The sequence below is a fragment of the Triturus cristatus genome, chromosome 6 (genome assembly GCF_964204655.1).
Source record: "Triturus cristatus chromosome 6, aTriCri1.1, whole genome shotgun sequence".
NCBI classification, from domain to species: domain Eukaryota; kingdom Metazoa; phylum Chordata; class Amphibia; order Caudata; family Salamandridae; genus Triturus; species Triturus cristatus.
The window spans coordinates 424,283,116-424,307,937 of NC_140589.1; positions in this window are offsets into that span (position 1 = coordinate 424,283,116).

Genomic DNA, 24,822 nt, shown 5'->3' on the forward strand with positions numbered 1-24,822 from the left:
CTGGCCTGTGGGTCCAATCGAGGGTCAACTTTGCTTTTCCTGGGCTCCACTGGGTGCTCAAGGCTTGCCCCTACTCCCCTGGCTGTGGCGAGTTTCCTGGACCTTGCTGGTCCGAACTGTACACTTCTTTGACCTTCTGCGTGGGTTGCTGTTGCCAAGGCTTGTTGGTGCTCCCGCCGGACACCAACCCCTCTGCACTCGACATCCTTCAAGGGACAGCTTGCATACGGCTCCTGGTTGTCCTCAACATCACCGAGTTCTCGCTGCTGCATAGTCCAGGTCACAGTCAACTATCCTGAAGCACCCAATATCAGTGAACATTCCTCTACTGAGCCCCTGGTCACTCCCAAGTGACCCAGACTCTGTCCCCTCTGCTTTCAGGTACTCCGTCAAGAAACTATGTTTGGATTCCAACGGACATTCTTCTCCCTTCCAGCACTGGCACTTTCTCGAAGTCCTCCCTTGAGTTTGACAGCGGTTTCCGATGCCACTTCACACCAATGCACCCAGCTTCCCTGGGATAGGTAACTTGGGTACTTTAGTATCCACTGGTGGGGTGGTTCTCAGACCTTCTGTCTTCCAAGGGGTTTCTTCGGACTCCACTGAAAAGGGTCCTTAATCTCTAAAATTCCAACGCAACTTGCACATAGACTTGTACGGAGCACGTGGTTGTGTTCCCACACTGCGTATGCACTCTGTGGGGTCCCTATCTACACACCTTGGGTGGTTTCTTGGGGTCGCAGCAATTATACATCTGCTCGACATTGTCCAGACTCGAGCCGTGGTTCTTATACCAATTTCTTAGTATATGATTGTCACCTCCTGGAGCCCACTGTGTATTAGTGCTATTTACTGTCACTCCTTTGCTTAAGTCTTGTGTGCTTTGTGTATATTTCTGTGTAGGAAATACTGTAACATACTAGATAGTGTTATATAATAAATACTTTTTTTATAACTATTGTGTGGTTCTCTATTCATTTAATCTGTACAATAAGATTGCAGGCTGGTAAAACAAGCTGCTTTACACTACCTCAAGACATAGCTGTGGAGAGCAGCCTCCAGGGTACCACTTGGATAGCTTTATAAGGATGTCTGAGACCTCTTAAATCACCATAAGGGCTGACTGGACTTGTGCAAGGTGCCCACTTTAATTACTGGATATCATATACCAGGCCAGCTTCTCACAACATCCCAATCAGTTAAGTAATAGTAAAGTCAAGAATATTATGATCAACCACACCTTCAACCAAATTTGTGAGTTTCCAGTAATGCTCTAGTTCTTTTCATCTCACTATTCAGCTGGGTGGTCGGTCTACCCTGCTACCCATTTCAATACCATGATAAATGTATCCTATTGCTTGCTAGGCAACTTATTGGCCTTCGTGTCATATGACATCCTGCAGTAGCTTTCTGATGTCAGGGCATCAACTTGACCAGTTGCTCTGGGTGAAGATGACACACAGGGGGATGAGACACCAGGAATTATGCTCTGGACAACTGTATGAAATTACGACTGTAAGGCAAATAGGTGGAGTAATGGGAAAGTACTGTGAACCATTGAAAGCATTGGCTCCTTTATCAGAGTGGAATGGAGTTACAAGAACACAGAGTATCCTATACAATAATCTATCTTGACTATCAGACTTCCACATACAGAGCACAGGGAAACTCGTTAAATGAGCTTCTCTCCATGAGAAATTAATTAAATCGCTTTAACTAAAGAGGACAACTCCTCCTTCCAGCTTCAAATGCAGTAATGTCCTCTGATTACATATAGCTAGAATAAATATTTCAAGCAGGCTTTGTCAGCCTTGGAAACAAAGTCTTTGACAAACTATCAGAAGCATCATAATGTCATCCATATTGCTACCGTCTAGACAGATTATGTTTATGCTGAAGCCCCCATTACAAGGTACAGAAAACGATCAAATGCTTTGCACTGTTTAATGAAAAGCAAAATGATAATATGTGAATTTGACTTGCCATATAAAGTGATGAAGGAATCTAGAATGCTGATTTTGTTTTTTTGTCTCAGCAAAGCAGAGAAATAATCTTCTGCAACAGTGCCACTGCTGATCATTCAGTATATTCTGCAGATGCAAAAGTCCACTGTTAGTCCAATTATTAGAACTTGTATATTTTCAAACTAATGCCTACGTCTCTGAATCCTATGCCTCATTTGCTACTTCTCTGTACACAAATCTGGCACCTGTATTAGGATGTAGATCTAAATATCTGATTGTCAGCCAGGTGACAGCGTACCCTCCGCACTGCAATTCTATTAGGTTGTGGGACACCAATATCAATTAAGACATCTGATAAGTTGGGGGAGGAAGATTTATGCTACAATTAATTGGGAGTATAAAAATTAACAGATTCTAACATCTTAATTTTATCACATCCCTAACAGTTAAGTGAAGTCGAGAATATCATGATCAACCATACCTTCAACCAACTTTGTAAGTTTTAAAGCACAAGTTACTACTTGTGTAACAATATATCTGTAAGAGAGATTAGTTAGTGATTCCTAACCATAGAATATCCCACAGGTTTCAGACTGGATCCGGAAAGTTTTCGTCAGCAGTACCCATGCGCATCGTAAAGTGGCGTCGTGCGGTTCCGCGTCCGTCGTTGGCACTGTAATCGCGGAGACGACGTCACGGAGACTACTTAGGCGCCACCCATGCGCTCTGACGTCAGTTCTGTACACGACTTTCCACGCTAGGAATGCAGAGCCATGCAAGAAACTGACCACTGGTGCTATGAAACTAGGGCCCTGAAAGGGATGACCTTAACCCTAGAAATCAGTTCGCAGAACGTGGAGGATGGGTTGGGCGGTAAGGAATCTATCACTAACTAATGTCTCTTACAGATATATCGTTACACAAGTAGTAACTTGTGCATCTGAAAGAGACATGTTAGTGATAGATTCCTTACCTTAGAATAAATACCCCAGCAATACCTACCCCGGAGGTGGGTCTGAGAACCAAAATTACACCAGAAAGTCCCGGAGAACCGAACGGCCAAAGAAGCAGTCTCTCCGGACTCGGGCTGTCTAGGCAGTAGTGCTTGGTAAAAGTGTGCAGCGAGGCCCACATAGCTGCCTGACAGATGTCCTGCAAGGGAACGCCGTGTCCCAAAGCAGTAGTGGCTGCCGTTGCGCTGGTAGAATGGGCATGCATCCCCACTGGAGGCTCCTTCTAGCCAACGAGTAACAGGCTGTGATGCAGAAAATGACCCACTGAGAGATGGTCCGTTTGTGCATGGCCCGACCTTATTGGGCGCCCACGTAGCCAACCAAAAGTTGGTCAACCACCCGGAACCATTGTGTGCGCTTCAGATAGAACGAGAGCGCACATTTTGGGTCCAGACGATAAAGCCTGTCTTCTTCTTTTGAAGGATGCGGCGGAGGCGGAAAGAAGGTGGGCAAAGTGATGGTCTCCCCGATGTGGAAGGGCGTGACAACCTCGGCAAGAAAGAAGGACGAGTCCTTAAAACCACTCTGTCCGGATGAACGGAGAGAAAAGGAGGTTTAGAAGAAAGAGCCTGGAGCTCACTCACTCTTCTGGCAGAGACGATAGCTACCAGGAAAGCCGTCTTCATAGTGAAAAGACGTAAAGGACAGTTATGAAGTGGCTCAAAGGGAGCACACTTCAGATAAGTCAAAACAAGATTTAACTCCCATTGAGGCATTAGGACGGGCACGGGAGGAAACATGTGTGTAATGCCTTTCAGGAAGCGATTAACAATTGGGGACTTAAAAAGAGAAGGCTGATCTGGAAGCCGTAGAATGGCGGAAATGGCCGAGAGATAACCTTTGATAGTGCCCAGAGCAGAGCTTTGCCGGGCCAAAGAGAGAAGTAACAGAAGGACCTCGGAAAGAGGGGCAGCAAGGAAATCCACAGCCTTTGCTGTGCACCATGCAATAATTTTTTTCCCCACCTGCAGGCGTATACCATCTCAGTGGAAGGAAGTCTGGCTGCCAGAACAATGTCACAGACTTCGGAAGGAAGGTTGAACGCTGTCAACTGTCACCGCTCAACCTCCACGCATGGAGGTGGAGGCTGGACAGGTTCGGGTGGAGGACCGTCGTACGAGTTACTTATCTTCGGTAACGATGTATCTGGTAGAGACGCTGTCTAGCCGCTGATTCCTTAACTTAGAATATCCCCAGGCGTCAGACTGGATCCGGAAAAAACTTTGCAGCAGCACCTCTGCGTGCCGTGGTGACAGCGCCACACGACCCCGCCCTGACGTAGTCCACGTACGTGACATCAGCGAGGTCATATAAGTCCCTTCTGGCGCGCAGAGTTTCTTCAGAGAAACTTTTCCACAACAACGCGGAGCCACCAATAAAAAAAAACTGTGAAAGTATGGGAACAGTGTGCGATGGATGAAAATTTGTGAATGAACAAAGTGGATGGGACCACCGTCAATGACAGAATTAGACACTACCTATAGCTGTGAGAAAGAACCTCGCAAGCTAAGCGAAGACCCTTCCCAAGTGCAACAAGGGAAGAATATCTCAGACAGAAATAGACATTACTATGGAGAACAACAGGCAAAAATAGACTGTCAGTACCATGTAGAACTGTGCCGTCCAGCAAGAACGGAGCACAGAAAGACAACAGTCCACCGTAGGAATGAAGTACCAGTTACTTACCTTCGCTAACGATGTATCTGGTCGACGATTCTAGAAGCAGATTCCTTCACGTAGAATTAACCCCAGGCATGAGACTGGATCTTGAAACTTTTTTTTTTGCCACAGCATCCCTGCGTACTGGGGACAGGGCAACATCACGCGACTCCGCCCAGGCGTCGTCCGCGCATTTGACATCAGCGAGGTCACATAAGACCCGCCCCGGCGCGCCTACGTCAGTTTTCTTCTGAGAACTTTTCCGCACCACAACGCAGAACCACCAGATAAACTGTGGAAGCATGGGAACAGTGTGCGAAGAGCAGAAAAATTGCAAAGAAAGGGTGACTTACAACACCACCAGAGTAGTGCCAACACCGCAGAACCCAAGGGCAGGGAAAGAAGAAAGAGAAAGAAGAACAAGCAGAAACCTGCGCAGTCACCCTGCCAGCACATAGACAACCTTCCATCCCTGTGCCCCGGAGGCAAGAACATGCGTAAAAGTCATGGCACACGTAGGAAACCCACCCCCCCCCATCCTGAGTAAGGAATGGGACCAGTCCCAAGACAGGCACGGACAACAAACCTCCAAGCCACCCCAACCTAGAGGGCAACCACCCACAAGGGACAAGGACAAGACAAGGCCAGATGACCCTCAAGCAGAGGATAGCAATGGAAGGAAGGGAGGGGAGGGAGGACAGGGATAGAAAGCAATCCCCCCCCAAACCTGGAGTAGCCAGAGCAGCAGGGCACTGGAGCATCGGAACCCCATCTCCAAAGGAGGAATGAACCGCCCCCAGACAGAGCCACCGGTCAAGAACAAGGAAGGCACTCACTGGAGACACAGCCTCCCACCGGGAGGTGAGTACCGAAGACCAACCCAAGGGTCCTCGCAGAATAGGGGAGGAAGGGCGGGCCGTGAAGGAATCTGCGGCTAGAATCGTCTCTACCAGATACATTGTTACCAAAGGTAAGTAACTCGTACATCTGATAGAAACTACTAGCCACAGATTCCTTCACGTAGAATAGATACCCTAGCAATACCCCCTGGGAAGGAGGGTCTGCGAAAGGACCCCACCAGCCAATGCAGAACAGAGGGCCCCACAGGGGACCAGATCTGTGTACCAGGTAGAACCTCGCCCCTGCCAGGCCAAGGGAACCCCCACAAGCAGGACCCTACCGACCCCAAGGGGATGTAGGAGGGAAAGAAGGCTGAAGAGGCTTGTACACTCAAAGCAGAGGAATCAAGGACATGGACTGAGAGGCCGAAGCACCCCACTCCCCCACAAGGAAACATAGCTTCCGCCCAATGCCGAGAGGAAAAGCAGAAGAAAAAGGAAGAAGAAGCCTAGAGGGCCCAAGGAAACTAGGGAAAAGAAGGCGAACCCACTCCAGATGGAGAGCAGCCTGCCAACCAGAACAGTGCCGGCAGACAAAGCCAGAAGAACAGCCCGAGGCCCCAGGAAGACAGAGTAGGCGGCGCCCGGCAAGGGAGACACAGGATCATCCCAGACCTCAGGACAGGAGCAGGGAGAGGAGGAGATGCCCGGGCCACCAGTACGAGTGGCCGCGCACACAACCTCAGGAAGCAAAATCAACCCACCTAAACGCCATGGAGAACCGGCACCCGAAGGTGACCAGAACCCTCCAGCAGAGCGCAAGCCATATGACAGCTACCACTACCCCACATAGGGTACGTTAAGTCCCAAGATAAGGGAACCCTCTCTGGAAAAACTTCCGCAGCAGAGGAAAAAACAAAAGAGACACTGGGAAAAAAACACCCCAGCTGAAGGCTTGACAAGCAGCCCAAGCATGCAGAAGGCCCAATCTCAGGGCCAAGCCTGCGCAACAACTCCTTCAGAACCACACACAATCAAAACAAGGGCCGTCCAGCAGCCAACAATGCCAAAGTCCCAAGTAAGGACGTAAACCGCCAGAAAACACACTGCACAGCCAGAACAGCCAGCTTAGGAAGGCCCAGAATCAACCCAACTCATAAGTCACTGAGGAGGGGACGGAGGAGGAGGAGGAGGATAAGGCAGAGGAAGAGGAGAAGGACGGAGCCCTGCCAAGAGCCTTTGGATGGCAGTGTCGGCCGGGGCATGGAACAACAGGCTGCCATCAAATGGAAGGTCGATGAGTCGCTCCCGAATATTCTCAGAGAATACTTAGTCCCTAAACCAAGCATGGCGACGGAGAGCGACTGAGGAAGCCATGGCCCGGCCCAGCACCTCTGAGATGTCCAGAGCGCAGAATAAACGCGCAAGCTCCCGGCCATCCAATGCATGATGCCGTAAGTCCACCAGGCCAGACTCCTGGGAAGCTGCAGATCCCAGAGACTCAGCAGAGTCCCACAAACAGGAGGAGGCCCTAGCCAGCACACACAATGTGTTAAGGGCCCCCCAGAGCCGCGCAGGGAGGGAAACGCAGTCCGCAAAAGGTGGCTAGCGGATGAGGGGTGAAGGGAAAGAGACGCCGGGTCACATGGCGCTGGGGGGTGCCGGTGCAAAAGATGCTGAGGCACCGGGTCCCCTGAGGCAGGACGCCTCCAACCCCCGTCAAGGAAGAAAGGAGTGAACCTTCAGAGGGAAGTAAGATTTCCCTTGCACCAGAGCCCTACTGGAGGACCTCCAATAGATGGACTGCCGGAAAGTGAGCCACCGGGTCACCCATGCGCAGAATGCCCACAGCCATGGAGACTGCATGAGCGAAGGCCGCACCTGCCTCCGTAGGGCCCTGCGGTGGAGAATACATTAACAAAATGGGGTGACCCTGTGTCCCTAGGAACCTGGGTATTTGATATATAAAGAACAATGGTTCCCTTGGGTAGAAACAATGCGTACTGTGGTTAGCCGTAGTTACTTCAGCATAACATATGATTCATTTCTGAAAACCAGAACATGTCTTAAGCAAATGGGGGAAGGAACAAGAACACAGAAAAAGGGTTTTACATTAATTTATGTATCAGAATTGATAGCATTCGTTATGCGAACCAAATTACATACAACAAAAATACATTGCAGAATTTTTGCACTTCAAAATTCATACAGTGATACACAATGGTGAGATAGTAGTGCTCAGTGGTGATATAGATACACAGTGCAGTGAGGTGGTAGTGGGAGGATGTGGTTTGTTTTGGAGGGCCAAATTCAAGAAGCAGTGACAAGTACGTTAAACAAATTATATAGTTGATAGCGACTATGTCCTGCAATCTGTGCCAAAATAGATAGTCGACGTTTCAACCCTATGGGCGCTTGGTGGAGTGCCACAAGCGGGTCTTCATCAGGACTGTGGAAGAGGAAAGGCCGCCTATGGGAAGGAGTATTATAATAATGAGTGTTCAAGTTCCCATTGTTCGAAAGTAATTAAATCAAGGAATTGTATTATAGACTCACCCTAGAATTTCAAGGGCGGTCAAGGCAATTGATTGAAGGGGTTGATTTATTCTAGCAACATGTCTGTGAAAAATAAGGTATTTGTAAGTGCTAACTCAGATGTGAGTAAAACACAATAGCTTGGAATAATTCTAAAATCTTACCAACTGTGATATGAATTGCACAGAAGATCTAAAAGAAAACAAGAGAAAGGGGAAAATTAATCCCTAAGAAACCGAAAGTTGATTTGAGAGTGGTATAATCAGGGGACAATGGTAAAACTCACCAAAAAATGATTGTATTCTGGTAAAACGGAGTCCTCATGAAACACTGCTTACTGGTTGCAGACCAAGTGAGAAATGAGCTCTTAAGTACTCTAGGCCAAAGCTCCAGCTGGGAGCTTGATGATGATTGACAGGTGTGATCAAGGACAGCATCACAAGGCCTCACTGCCGAGTCAAAGGGCATTTTTATAGAACAAGGGAACCCAAAAAGGTAATTGAGGTCCTTGGGTAATCGTACAATACAAGCAACAATGATCCTCAAATGGATAGAATGATGTACAGATAAATATAGTTCAGAATCGATACTATATTCTGGAAGTCCAGCTGGACAACCGATTTAATTATTCAAATTGAAAATACATATACAATTTACAATACGTGTGGGACACAGTCCTGTATCCAGAGTAAACATTGACATTAACAAAACAAACAAGGCATTTCAGGCAAGACAAAAAATGGAGCTTTTTTAGATTATTCAGTGTGAAAAGCTTTTTCAAAACAGCGAATGCACTTTCTTAACACAATGGGATAACGTGCATGTTATTTAAAGGGGTCGACGACGTTTCGATCCTTTTAAAGGAATAACAGGATCATCATCAGGACTTAGATGTGTACATGCCTGATTGTGAACGAAATTGCCTGTACTCTTTGGAGAACGAGAACCGTACAATGACGGGGGCAGCTGCGGAGGCTCGAGAGTCTGAGCCGGGCAGAATTAATTATAAAACCAGGTTGCAGTCACACGAAGTGAGTCCTGTCGGTGAGCGACCACTGGATGATGCCAGTACGAATAATCTTCCAAGTGAAAACTGTCGATAATCGAGGTGGCGTGACAATGCACGTGATCCAGCCTGCTCCTTCGGGTTACAGTGAACCGAGTGGCTGAACTGTAGCTAAAACAATCAATCAATTAAATTCTGCCGGGTAAATGTGTGCAGACGAAGTGAAGGGAAAAATGCCGATTTGGATAGTTAAACCCGAATCGCTTTGGCGAATGTATTGGGTAAGGGAAAAATAATATACATGGTGATACTACCTTGCATGGAAACAATTGATTGATTCATAGAGGAGGGGCCTACGCAGGCAAGCAGGGTTGGGCTCCCACCATGAGCTTGATGATGATTGATACGAGTGTTCAAAGAAAACAACCAAAGTGTTTCACTAGCGCTGGGTAGGATTGATGCTGAAAATATCCAGCTGAAAGAGGCTGTAAGAAATCAATTGAACTTCTGCAAAGCAGATAAATGTATTCAGGGAAAAGCAGTATTATAAAAATACACTTCATGAATTCTGGATGTGGGTGCTGATCATGCAATCTTGCCTAAATTTAGAGGCTTAGAAAGGTATTCGGTCTCCATGAAAAAAGTGTGTTTTATGTAATGGAAACACAGTGATTCATGCAGGAGTAACAAGAATATCATGAAAGAGCACAATAAATGATAGAGACAACCGATCTAAAGCACTCCGAAAATACAATGGTATTAATAGTCATTAAATAATAATTTTTGTAAACAACGCTGTGGTTTTTGGATATGTAAAAAGAAACATTAAGTGCTAAAATCAGGTTAACATAACAAAGACATGTTATTTTAAAGGACATTCGTACTGTTGGGGGTTACCACATGTAGATGGTTGAAAACAAACAGTAAAAGTGCCCTTATGTAATGTGTGCAATTGTCCTTGAAAAGGGGGAGGGGTGGGGGGCAGGGGACTGGGGAGAACTAAAGTTGGCCCATCTGTCTCGAAGTCTCTTCTTGTTCATTGAGCCCCTCGGTTACTGAATTAAGTGAATGTATCCATTTGCACTCTTTATACCTGAGAGCTTGAACAATGGAACCACCCCTGGGACTGGGCAGTATCCTCTCAAGTATAAGCCATTTGAGACTTGTAGCTGTGTGCATTTTGTTCGAAAAATGTTCGACTAGGGGTGCTCCTGGGACATTGCATCTCACCCTGCTCATATGTTGCAGTATCCTCGTTTTTGCCTTCTCAGTTGTTTGACCCACGTAAACTTTTTCACAGGGACATATAATGGCATACACAACATTCATGCTGTTGCAATTGGTGAATGCTGGAAGTTTGTGGGTTTTGTGGTTGTGTGTAAAAGACACACCTTCGATGGTAAGGGGGCAGGCTTTGCAACTCCTGCATTTGTGATGTCCTATCAGTGGCGGTAATCCCAGCTGGTCCCTGATGTCTGGTGCTTTTGGAGTCTCCAAATAGGCTTTTACTAGATTGTCTTTCAAGTTTCTGCCCCTCTTAAAAGCAAAAACCGGTTCAGAATTGGTAGGTAGATCACTGGCAACCAAATTCCAATACTTCTTCACAATTTTCTTGATGGCATTGCTTTTGGAGTTGAAAGTGGTAACACACACCAGGCCCTTTGACGTCTTCTCCTTGTCGCCAGGTCTTAGCAGCTCATCTCGCGGACAATACCAGGCTCGTTTCCGTGCTCTCCTGAGTAATCCAAGAGGGTAACCTCTTTCTTTTAGTCGTGTGGTCAGGATATCCGTTTCCCTGAAGAAGTCCACCCTGCGTGTGCAATTCCTCCGGAGTCTCAGGTATTGCCCAAAGGGGAGGTTGTCCCTTAAATTCCGGGGGTGATGGGACTGGTATTTGAGGAGCGTATTTCTTTCAGCTCGTTTCCGGTCCAAATCACAAAAGATAAGGTCATCCTCGACTTTCAGAGTGAGGTCTAGAAAATCAATGCTGGCATTGTTTAGAAATGGTAAACTGGATATCCATAGTCCTCTGATTGACCCAGGCTAAAAACTCATCTAGTGCCATTGTTGATCCGGTCCAGACCATGATAACATCGTCCATATATTGCTTCCAGACCTCAATATTCTCCAGAAAAGGGTTGGTCAAGCTGTATAGATGTTCTTCTTCATAGGAATCCATGAAAATATTCGCTAGACTCGGTGCATATGTAGCACCCATGGCGATTCCTTTGCATTGAAAGTCAAATTGTTTAAGGAAAACAAAATAGTTCTTCCTCATGGCTATTTCCAACATGGTTGTCAATAATTCTGTAGGGATCTGTAGGGATCCAATGTGGTCTAGGGCGCCTGTCAAGCGAGTCCCTTACCACCCTTAATGCAGCTTCTTGTGGTATGGACGTATAAAGTGAGGCTATGTCCAAAGTGACCAGCCACTGGGTGTTGGCATCAAATGGCTGTCCCTCCAAGAGTTGGATCACGTGGGTCGTGTCACGCACATATGACTTGGTATCTAGTACAAAAGGCTGAAGAAAGTGATCCAGAAATTGATTCAGGGGTTCCAGGATTGAACCGCAGCCAGAAACTATCGGTCTAGCTGGTGGTTTGTTGAGGCGCTTGTGAACCTTGGGTAGAGTATAGATAGTTGGTAACCTAGGTTCCTTCTGGATGAGGAATTCTGCTTCTTGTTTGCTTAGAAATCCTTGATGTATGCCATCCTCTACCAAAGCTTGTATGAGGTTCCTGATCTCACCCGTGGGATCTCTACGGATGTGGAGATAGCTATCTTGGACACTCAGTTGTTGTTTGATTTTGTCCACATAATCAGTAGTATTCTGTACCACCACGGCGCCACCTTTGTCTGCACTCTTAATCACAATATCCCGGTTGTTGCTGAGGGATGTCAAGGAAAGTCTCTCTTCTTTCGTAATGTTATAATTGATATCGTTCTTATTCTCAATCAAGTCCATGGTTTCTTGTAGTACCACTTGTTCATATGCCAAAATTCTTTGGTTCATTAGATAGGCCGCTGGGGTAAATGTGGATGCTGGTTTGAAATGGGTGGCTGTTGGCAAAGGGTCATACGTATGTCTGTTGAAGTAGTATTTGAGTCTAATCTTCCTAAAGAATCTTTGTAACTCAAGTTTTGTCTTGAAAGCATCAGGTCGATTCGTAGGTACAAATGAAAGTCCCTTTTCAAGTAATTGTCTTTCAACTCTAGAGATCTGATGACTGGATAAATTGATGATGGGGTCCAGTTTTTCAAGTTGAGTGGGAGGGGTCGCCTTTACCATCTGTAGGTCTGTCTGCGAGTGGATATCTCTCCGTGTGTCTCTGGACCAAAACGGACCCTGGGGTTGCCCTGCTGGTTGGGCTGTGGGTTCTGGGGATTGAACTGGGGGTTGAACTGTGGATTGAATTTAATGACTATTAATACCATTGTATTTTCGGAGTGCTTTAGATCGGTTGTCTCTATCATTTATTGTGCTCTTTCATGATATTCTTGTTACTCCTGCATGAATCACTGTTTCCATTACATAAAACACACTTTTTTCATGGAGACCGAATACCTTTCTAAGCCTCTAAATTTAGGCAAGATTGCATGATCAGCACCCACATCCAGAATTCATGAAGTGTATTTTTATAATACTGCTTTTCCCTGAATACATTTATCTGCTTTGCAGAAGTTCAATTGATTTCTTACAGCCTCTTTCAGCTGGATTTTTTCAGCCTCAATCCTACCCAGCGCTAGTGAAACCCTTTGGTTGTTTTCTTTGAACACTCATGTCAATCATCATCAAGCTCATGGTGGGAGCCCAACCCAGCTTGCCTGCGTAGTCCCCTCCTCTATGAATCAATCAATTGTTTCCATGCAAGGTAGTATCACCATGAATATTCTTTTTCCCTTACCCAATACATTCGCCAAAGCGATTCAGGTTTAACTATCCAAATCGGCATTTTTCCCTTCACTTCGTCTGCACACATTTACCCGGCAGAATTTAATGGATTGATTGTTTTAGCTACAGTTCAGCTGTAGCCCTTTGACTCGGCAGTGAGGCCTTGTGATGCTGTCCTTGAACACACCTGTCAATCATCATCAAGCTCCCAGCTGGAGCTTTGGCCTAGAGTACTTAAGAGCTCCTTTCTCACTAGCTCTGCAACCAGTAAGCAGTGTTTCGTGAGGACTCCGTTTTACCAGAATACAATCATTTTTTGGTGAGTTTTACCATTGTCCCCTGATTATACCACTCTCAAATCAACTTTCGGTTTCTTAGGGATTAATTTTCCCCTTTATCTTGTTTTCCTTTAGATCTTCTGTGCAATACATATCACAGTTGGTAAGATTTTAGAATTATTCCAAGCTATTGTGTTTTACTCACATCTGAGTTAGCACTTACAAATACCTTATTTTTCACAGACATGTTGCTAGAATAAACCAACCCCTTCAATCAATTGCCTTGACCGCCCTTGAAATTCTAGGGTGAGTCTATAATACAATTCCTTGATTTAATTACTTTCGAACAATGGGAACTTGAACACTCATTCTTATAATACTCCTTCCCATAGGCGGCCTTTCCTCCTCCACAGTCCTGATGAAGACCCGCTTGTGACACTCCACCAAGCGCCCATAGGGTTGAAACGTTGACGATCTATTTTGGCACAGATTGCAGGACATAGTCGCTATCAACTATATAATTTGTTTAACGTACTTGTCACTGCTTCTTGAATTTGGCCCTCCAAAACAAACCACATCCCCCCACTACCACCTCACTGCACTGTGTATCTATATCACCACTGAGCACTACTATCTCACCATTGTGTATCACTGTATGAACTTTGAAGTGCAAAAATTCTGCAATGTATTTTTGTTGTATGTAATTTGGTTCGCATAACGAATGCTATCAATTCTGATACATAAATTAATGTAAAACCCTTTTTCTGTGTTCTTGTTCCTTCCCCCATTTGCTTAAGAAATATTCTGGCTTTCAGAAATGTATCATATGTTATGCTGAAGTAACTATGGCTAACCGCAATATGCATTGTTTCTACCCAAGGGAACCATTGTTCTTTATATACCTGCGGTGGAGAAAGCAGCTCCTCAATGAGCGACAGCTGCAAACTAAGGCAGCTGTCCCTGAGGCCAAGCGAACACCTCTGCCTCAGGAAGGGCAGGGAGCCACCCTTCAACGCCGGTGAAAAAGACACCACACAGCGACCAGTCTCCGGGGAAGATGACACCAATATACAGCCTGCCTCCTGAGAAGGTGCGTCCGAAGACTAATCCGCGGTATGACCCCTGCGTGGAGCCGTATAGTCCGCTGCTTGAGGTAGGACATCGGCACCAGCTGGCAACACCGGACAAGGTACCTCCAAGTCACGCCACACCGGGGACCGGAGCGGAGACCGGAGTAGAGCTTGAGCCGCACCGGCCCCAGGGCGGCGCCGGAGTGATGCCGACCCAACCCCCACCAAGGCAGCCACCTGCGTGGGGGAACGAGATGGGCCTGGGGAGTGGCACAAAGCCCTCCGCCAGCCGCGGCCCAGAATGAGGCGAAGATCGCTCGGCAACCCATGTGGCGGCACCAGGGACGATTCAACCTCCGACTCGCCCTCTGATGAGGCAGCCGCCTGTGGGGAGGGACGAGAGGGGCCCGGAGAGGGATGAGGGGTCTTCCCTTGGCCTCGAACGGGAGCGGGACGAGGAGGGTCCACCGACCCCTGGGGCTCCGTACGGTCTAGCTGCTGCCGGCGCCGTAGCAGCGTCACCTTGGCCTTAGACAGGACCACCTTGTAAAAGGACCGAGAGGGGCTCCGGGATGCGACCCGAGCCCCGGCGACCTCCCGCAACACCACAGGGACCCCTGTGGGAGTTTACGGCAAGGCAGAGACGCCGTGGTCTGAAGGAGGTGCCCCAGAGGAGACGCACCCCAACAGTACCACATCCTCCAAGCCTGGATCCAAACCAGTCAGTGCCGGAGCCACTGGCGGCACCACAGAGGGCCCTGCACAGAGCGAGGGATCCGCCGACACCCCAGGAGGGGAAGGAGGAGGAGACGCCAGCAAGGCCTGCAAAGCTGCCGCGTATGTCTCCATTTGGACTCTCGACGCCCCAAAACCGGGAAACAGCGGATAGGACGACACGCGGGGCCGCATCACCTGCGGAGAGTCCATGCCCCCGGTAGGCCGGAAACCAGCCCCTGGGGACAAACTACGACACTTACCCACCGGGGAGCGACGCTCACGTGACATCGGAGAAGGGCAAGGACGACGACCACAGCCGTATCTGAAGCCGTCCGCCGAAGCAGACCGAGGGGAGGAAGTCGACCTGGAGAGACGCGCCGAGAGAAGTTTCATCCAGCGCTCCCGCCACGACTTCGGCTTCAACTGTTGGCACGCCGTACAATCTGTGGTGCCGTGATCCTCCCACAAACACCACATACAAATGAGGTGAGGGTCGTTAGATGACATAAGATGCACACAAGACGTGCAAGTCTTAAAGCCCGAAGGCATTCGCACACTGTTCCACCAAGAGAAATGGAAGAAAAAAGTGGGCCCTAATAGGCCCGTAGCAAGGATCGGATCCGTGTTGCACGCGGAAAAGGAAAAAACTGACATAGGTGCGCCAGGGCGGGTCTTATGTGACCTCGCTGACGTCACGTGCGCGACAACACCTGGGCGAAGTCGTGTGATGTCGCCCCATCCCCGGCGCGCAGGGATGCTGTGGCAAAAAAAAAAAAGTTTCCGGATCCAGTCTCACGCCTGCGGAGAATTCTACGTGTAGGAATCTGCAGCTAGTAGTCTCCATCAGATAAGTCTAGCACCGCTCTATGGGATTGGAGGTCTGAAACAGAGGCGAACAGAGCCCCCAAGAAGACTACCGTAGAGGAGCCCAGAACCCTGAGCCAACAGAGAAGGTGGAAAGACAGCAGGAGAAGAAGAAAATGAAGAGAAATCTCCTGGTGAAGGACAATGGAAAAGGCCTAATTTTACAGATATGTGGTAAATATTTCGTTACTGGTACTATTTTTTATGCGGTAAAGTCTTAGTGAGAATAACTCAGTAAAAATAAGAGGCAGAATCCGTGGTATTAGAGGTTTTAAAAGGCTTTATTCCTATACAAAGGAATACAATTCGAATTGTAGGCATTCTATTCCATCACCACGAAAGTTCAGGAAGGAAGGGCATATATTATTGACAGATAAGCAGTTTTATAGAAAATGCATTACAGTGAAACAGATGCAAGAGGCGTAACAGCTGATAATACAGATAAACTGTGCATACGTAACTAATAGAGGCGTATTCATGGGTGTAACTAAAATACGTCATTAAACATGATGTCACAAGTGGGTGGATCCACAGAAGAATCCTGCAATGTCAGCAGAAATATTTGGCAGAGATGCGCGCGCAGCCGCATGACGTGTGATTGACGTGCAACTAGAAGGTGAAGGGGACTTGACATTTAGCTCTACATGTGGAGACAGAAGTCTGGGGGTTATGTCAACCTAATCCCAAATCATATCTAATATCCTATATTTAAAGAACTGTGTTATCCAAAAGGAAAGGTCTCTAGGATAGAATCTATTCTATACTGACTGTTAGTGCGTGTACAAGCGTCTAAGTGTCTACACTAGATGCGAGGGGGTAGGAATATTCCATGGTAACGGGGCTATGAATTACTTGCATGAGGACAGCGAGGCCTGGCCCCTTTGCACGGTAGCTGGAGGAATGTTTACCTAAACTGCTAGACAGGAATGCATCGGATGAGGAACGGAGTAGATAATCTTGAAGGTGAAATACAGTTTTTGGCAGGCAATATGCTGGATCAGGCACCGTTAGCCGCGCAGGGAGTAGGACAAAGTTCATGGATACAGATGCAGGCTCAGACTGGAGCTTTCAGAGGCAGAAGGCAGGAAAAGGCTTGATGACAGAATTCAGGGCCTACTCGCCTGAATCTGTAAAATGTGGAAAGTGAACCACATAAAGTCGGTGGCCTTTCATACTTAGGAATGGAATATCTGACCCATTCATGGCGGATCTGAAAGAGGACATGTTGACGGTGGACGCACATATATTTGCGTCTTCAAAACTGGAGCAGGAGGGAACATACATGTACTTATAGCATGTACATGGAGCCGTTGGGGTCTACGATAGGGGACATAACTGATCACAAAATTCATATTTCCTCATTCCCTCCTTGTCCCCTACGGACCCTCAGGAGATATCGATCTTCATCAATCCATCGATCTGTTCATATAGCATCATTTGTTCTTCTTTCTTCTTCCGGGATCTTGAATGAAAACGTGGATGTGGGATACACGATGTGGCACACAGACCACAAATCGCTGGCCCGCATTGTAGACATAAGCAGCAACTGAATAGTATGAGAAAGCCAATACCTAGGAAGGATAGAATTCTCCATCCCCAGGCTGACAACACGCCCCAGAACCAACCGGACCAAGTCCAGGTGCCTGGACTCTGGTGTATCTGGCTTATATCTTATGAAGGCGGGTTATGGCTTTATATACTGACGGCGAATTTTCTGGTATGAAAATGCAGCAACTTGATCCGATGACCCTACAAGCTCCGCCCCTATCGGCCAGGATGACGTCAAGGACAAGACGATTTTGAAGCACAACAATCCGCATAGCAGACTGCTCTTCTGTTAAATTGCCTAAGGCGGAAATAGTCTCATTCACTACTGCTTCAAGGGTTCTGGTTAATCTACGTATCAGCTTACTATTAGTGACTGTACCTATATAGGGAAAGAATCCTTTATTGAAATCTGTGTATTTTTCCCATGCTGTTTCAGTGTAATCGACAATTGGGAGATCTCTCTGCTGTCTATTGTGTACTAAATGGGTATTTCTATGATAATCAGGAGGAGCTAGGAAAACAGGTGGCAGAAGGAATGCTATGTAACAAGTACCATCCCAATCTAGAGGTAGACATATATATGCGGTCTGGCCACATATGAAGTAAGAATGATGGGAAGCTCTAAATGTAGACTTGCCTTGATCACTGAATTTTATTACAGTGGTGCATTTACTATGGCCCATGTGTATGGAACCATTCTTTCTTATACATAATTCCCCTTTTACTGGGAATACTGACATGGCGGGCAAGATTGGTGTAGCTTCAGATTCAACGTTCAGGATCATGAGGTTAAGTGTAAAATTACCTAATCCATATACTTCATTTTCTAGATCAGTTCCTGTTCTTTTGGGGAGTCCCTCCTTGTTAGGGTAGCAGACTTTAAGTAAAACTAGGTTCAGGTTTCCCCAAACCCAGTTGTCTTGATAAACTGCGGAATTTGAATCTAGGGAATTAATCAAACTAAACCATGCTCCACAGGAGCCATTGTGTGTGAACGGATATGGAAAGAGGGGCAAAACTCCCTTATAGTTTTGATAGGGAGGGAGTCGGCCACATATCCAACAATTTGTGGCATTGCTGGTCTGATGGGAATGATGTAACATACTAATGAATGTGTTGTTGCGCAGCGCAAATCTATATGACAACTCATGCGGAGGTAATTCGCTAAAAGAATGCTCTGCAGTTACATTGTAAGCACGCTTAAGAATAGGGTAATACATATGCAATAGTATGCTAAAAATAATGATCAGAAGACTTAGAAAAAACAAAATTAAGAATGTTACTGTGCAGTGACTACGAAGTGATTTACAATACGCATGCTTTTTCAGCTGCATTCGCTGATTTCTTTCTCTATTCCGGTCTAGAGGATACATGTCAGAAACACATTCAACCGATTCACCTTGGAGAGGACTTAAACAATCAAATTGTCTGACTTGCTAGACCTTAGTTTTAGTTTGTAAAGTTCTGGTTTTGTTAATTCAGCCAAGGGAAGCTTTGAGTCTGTCTGTGAGGGAATACAGGGTTGAGTATTCACACTGGATGGTAGTCCATAAAATTTCTTGATATGACTCGAGTGCAACCACCCTTTGCGACCCTCAATCTTCACGGCAGTCCTTGTAGTCAGTAGAAACAACTTAGGCGACTTCCACCTAGGATCCACTTGGGTCTTCCGGTCGAAATTCCTGACCAAAACCAGGTCACCAGGAACCACGTCATGGGGCTTCACCTCAGTATTATCGGGAAAAGCTGCGGTTACCTGTGAACGACAAGATTGTAGTGCAGACATCAAGGAAGCCAGGTAATCTGTCAGCATATTACAGTCAACATCAGTTATTTTGCGAGGTATAGGCGTCCCCCACATATTTGGTGGTCTACCGAAGATCACCTCGTACGGGGATAGCCCAGTTCGAGAATGTGCTACCATTCTCATGTAAAAGAGCGCAACTGGTAAGGCTACTATCCAGTCGACACCTTTTTCCCTACATATTTTGGACAATCTAATTTTCAGAGTTTGATTATGGCGTTCCACGAGACCTGCTGCCTCAGGATGTCGGACACAGTGGAATTTCCATTGGTAGCCTAGCAAAAGGGAAACGTGTTTCATTAGTTCGGATGAGAACGGCTGGCCGTTATCTGAGTAGACAACACGTGGTAAACCGTACCGTGGGAAGAATTCTCGAACTAACTGTTTGGCAGTAGTCGGAGCAGTGTAATCTGAAACCGGGTATGCTTCTGTCCAACGGGAAAGAGCACAGACAACTACGAGAGCATATTTGAATCCTCGACATCGTTCCATCTGGATATAATCCATCTGGAGGACTTCAAAAGCATGATTAGGAGGTTGAAATCCACCCTGCTCTATGGGGATGCTTTTACCTGGATTAAACTGACAACATATCATACAGGTACGAACTTTTTGTTTAGCTGCTGCTCGCAAGTGTTTGTTGAACCAAATGTGTTGAATGCTGTCTAGCATAGCTTTTTCTCCTAGGTGCGCTGGACTATGTATTGTGTTAATGATGACTTGAACCATAGAGTCGGGAAGAAACCATATAGATTTTTCCTTCGTCATCCATCCTTGATCCGTTTGGATCCCTCCTAATTCAGTCCATTTCTTTATTTCTTCTGGTGTAGCATGTGTCTGTATGTCAATTACATCAAGGGCGGGATCCTTAACTGTCATGCAATGTGTTAGTGTCGGAACTATTGTCTTTGTCATGTCAGTTGTGAGAGTCTGATTCTGAGCAGTCTGTTTAGCTGTTCTGTCAGCTAGGTCATTACCCTGAGAAATGATATCGGTAACTTTTGTATGGGCTTTGCATTTCATAATCGATATTGCAGTGGGTAGATGAATCGCGTCTAATAGGGTTTGAATGAGGGGTCCGTGCTGGATGTGGGCACCGTGAGAAGTTAAATAACCTCTCTCTTGCCACAGTACGCCGAAGTCATGGACGACTCCGAATGCATAACGTGAATCTGTGTATATGTTGACTTTCTTATTTTTGGCTTGAATACAGGCTTGTGTCAGAGCGATGAGCTCTGCTGCTTGAGCTGACAAAGTGTTAATACGATATGTTTCAATGACTTCAGTGTCTGTTGTGACTGCGTAAGCAGCCACTAACTCTCCTGTACTTGTTCTCATACATGACCCATCTACATACAATGTCAAGTCTGGATCTGACAAAGGGATATCTGTCAAGTCTTGTCTGGGTTTCGTCGTGATAGTAATGACTTCGACACAATCATGTGCCAATGGATCTGTTCCGCCCACTGGTAACAGTGTGGCAGGATTTAACGTATTGCAACGTCTGATTTCTGTGTGGCTGAAACAATGTCAGTTCGTAACCGGTGAGTCTCGCTATAGTCAAGTGTTGTGTTTGTGTGCGGTTCAAGAGAACCTCTACTGCATGTGGTACTTGTACTGTCAATTGATGTCCTAACACTATGGCATCGCTTTGTCTGATTGCTAAAGCTGTTGCTGCCACCGATTTCAGGCACGCAGGAAGAGCCTGAGCTACTGGATCTAATGTACTGGAGAAATAAGCACATGGTTTGTGTGATCCTGCTTGTTCCTGAGTGAGTACTGACAAGGCAGTACCTTCGCGTTCTGTAACAAAGAGTGTAAACTGTTTACTGTAACATGGTGTTGCTAAAACAGGTGCTTGGCATAAAGCTTTCTTTAAACTTTCAAAGGCGTGTGTATGTTCTTGAGTCCAAGGGAGGACAGTCGATGTGGCTGCCTCCTGTGTTGTCAACTGGATGAGTGGTTTTGCTAGAAATGCATATTGAGGGATCCACTGCCTACAGTATGAAGTGAGGCCTATGAAAGCCCGCACCTCCTTTTGTGTCTTGGGTGGTGGCATGTTAGCGATTAACTGGATGCGGTCGAGTGTAAGCTGCCTTCCCTCCTTGGACAGCGAGTGCCCAAGGTAAACAACTCGCTGGACACAGAATTGCAGCTTAGAAGGGGACACCTTGTGTCCCTTGTTAGCCAAAAATTTTAAAACCGTCAGTGACGCTGTTTCACATTCATGTTCGCTTCGGGCGGTGATCAGCAGATCATCGACATATTGAAGCAAGGCAGTGTTAACTGGCATGTGGATACTGTCAAGTTCTCGTTTCAGTGCTTGGCTATAGATGCTGGGGCTTTCTGTAAATCCTTGAGGTGCGCGTGTGAATTTAAAACTTCGTCCATTTAAACTGAATCCGAACAAATATTGACTTTCCGGATCGATTGGGACACTAAAGAAAGCATTCTTGAGATCAATTACAGTGAAGAACGTTGCTTCTGAGTCAATAGCTGTTAGTAATGAAGAGATATCTGGGACCACGGGGTATTGTGGTACAATACATTTATTTAATTCGTGCAGATCAATAACTAATCGATATACTGGTGGTGCTTTTGGATCCGTTCTTTTAAGAATCGGAATTATCGGGGAATTACATACATTGGAGTCGGTTTCGACAACCACTCCTTGTGCAATGAGCTCGTCAATAATTTGCAGTAAAGCCACAACAGCATCGGGTGGTAACTTGTATTGTCGCATTCGTGGTAGTATTACTCCTGTTTTTAGTGTGACACGATATGGTGTAATATTCATGCAACCAACATCAGTGGGGCCTTGTGCCCATAAATGTGTAGGTAAATTCTGCAGTCGGTGATCCATGTCTCTGGACACGTAGTGACCTTTAAAGTCACGTAAAAATAGTCGTACTCCTTCCGGAGAACAACATATTATAGCTCCTAGAGCTTTCAATGTTTTTATACCTAACAAGTTTTCTGGACATGATTTAGTAAGCAATAAATCTGTAGTACGTGTCAATGGACCAATCGTAAGTGGAAGAGGTTGTGTTACGTCATTTATTATAGGTTTTCCTGAGAATCCAAGGGAAATATTCTGTGAGCCTGAGAGGGGTGCCCCTGGAACTTCACTGCGTCTTATAGTTGTTCTGCTTGCCCCTGTATCAAGTAAAAACTTTCTGTCTTCCCCTAATAGTTCACTATGTACATAAGGTCCCTCTTGGTCTACAGGAACCTCAAAAAGGGGTAAGCCAACTTCCCTCTCTAGGCTATCTCATGAGTATCGCTGATAATCGGGATAATCTGCTTGTGCATACTGATACATCTGTTGTGTTGTTGCTTGTGTTGCAGCCATAGGCTGCGCTTGTGGTGGTGCTATGGTCTGTTGTGGAGCTCCCTGTTGTGGAGCTAGTTGTTGCGGAGCTAACCTAGGTTGTGCATGCTGAGGAATTTGTTGTTGATTCTGATCCTGTCTAGGTGGACGTGGTCTCTCCTGGGTTCTACCTGTAGCAATATTATGTTTCAGGACTGGACAATCGTGTATATAATGACCTTGTTGTTTACAATAGTTACATGTCCCTTTCGTAGGACCTGCGGAATTACCCTTTTGATGACCATCAGCTGGAACTGACTGTGCAACAAGCATTTTCATTTTTGTATCTTTCATACGTCTTTGTTCGTGTTCTTGTTCTTCTCTAATTCTATTGTGATGATATTGTAACATCTGTAACATCTGTGATGGGGTGTTACCTTGCCAGGTACTTTCGAATTTCAATACTCTATTCTTAACTTGTAGCAGAGAATTTTCAACTAATTTTGTCACGAACAGATGTGGATATGACTCACTACTCGCTTTTATACCACTATTTATACCAAAACATTTTTCAAATCGGGAATAGAAATCACTAGTGTCTTCATCTGGTTTTTGTTTACAGGCTGATATTGCACCCCAGTCTTCCTTTTTCGTAGTTAATAAACGTGGCAGTACCTGTACTAGTAGTCCTGCTAGTGCTGTAGTCTTTTCCCCAAGTCCTGCTCCTGCAGCTCGGGCCCTTTCTTCGTTTTCTAATGCTGTCCAATCTATCTTTTGGTCTCCCACCTCCCATTCCTTTTCTTTGAGTTTCTCATAAACACCGGCGGGTAATAGGACTTTTAATATTTTTATAATATCGGGGTAGGTATACTCTCCCATGAGTAACATGTCTTTTATCTCGCGGTGGAAACCTGCTGGGTCCTTGTCATGGCTGGGTACTACTTTCTTCATTTCTAATAATTCCAGTTTAGTTATAGGCGTGTACACAAATACGCGTGTAAAGTTATTACCGTCACCTCTGATTGGGTGTACTTCGCGTAACGGGTTCTGTCTATCTATGTGATACATTTTTCTTCCTATGATGGGAACTGGAACGTGTTCTGGGCATACGAAATTTAAATATTGGTTTCGGAATTCTAGAATTTCTTTGATCAAATCAGTGCTTGACCCTCTCCATATGTTCGTGAGTAGTTCTGTCAATATGTCAGGTAAGGGTCCTGGATCGGAGTGTTGACTTTTATATAATATAAGGAGGTGTTGAATCATGTATATACTAGCTAAACGCTGTTCGTATGGGTCAAGATTCAGAAACGTGTGTGCAAGTACATCATCATTGTATTCGCTGGGACTGTCAGCCCATTGTACTGCTGACCTGGCTAATTCTTATTCGTCCATGGAATCGAGCATATGGTACCCTCTTCGATCTCGGAGTATTTTATCAGCGGCTTGGAATAGGTGTTCGGGGGATTTTGTATTTAACATAGGATTTGGAAAATGTCTATTATATTCTGGACGTATTGGACGTATCGGGTCGTTAAAGTCTCTAGTATTATTATGGGGTCTTCCTCTACCTACATAAGCTATTGTTTCGACTTGTTCTGATTCTTGCTCCTCCTCCTCTTCTGATTCTACTCTGTCTGTTTCTCGTCTTTCTTTATGTATTCGTTCTACTTCCTTGCGGATCTTTCGACTCATGGCGATTATACACGCCTGTCTATCGTGTTTCTCTTCTGATATGTTCTGACCCCATTTGACAAGTCTTTGCATGGTATCGTGATCTGCCCCGGGCCTGTCTTGATTCCTAATTACACAATTTACGAAAAAACGTAGTAGTTGTCTTTGGACATCCACTTTCTGATATTCCATAGCTTCGTTAATACTTTCTGGACCTCGCCCTGTTTGGACAAAGCGATATATTTCGTCTAGGTGTTCACCCATTCCTGGTATCGTCATTAAATATAATGTAGCTCGTCTTATACGTAGTGATGATATGAGCAATTTATCCTGTCTACCTGGTACTGGGTCGTATCTACAATCCACAAGCTGTTCTTTAAACATGTCGGATGTCGCTAATTGGGGTGTACGTTGGAGTGCTAAATCTCTAAGGGTCTGTTTATTTCGCGGCGGGGTGGCAAACATGTCTGTCGTACCTCCGGTAGCACCGTCTGAGGTGCTAGGCACGAAAGGATTCGTTGGGCGTAGGATAGAGATTGTAGATGTAGGAAAAACTGCAGAAACGGACGGACCTGTGGGAACTTGTGTAGGAGTTTGTAGTTGCGGGGATACAGACGGATGCTCTTGGTGTTGAACACCATCGGCAAG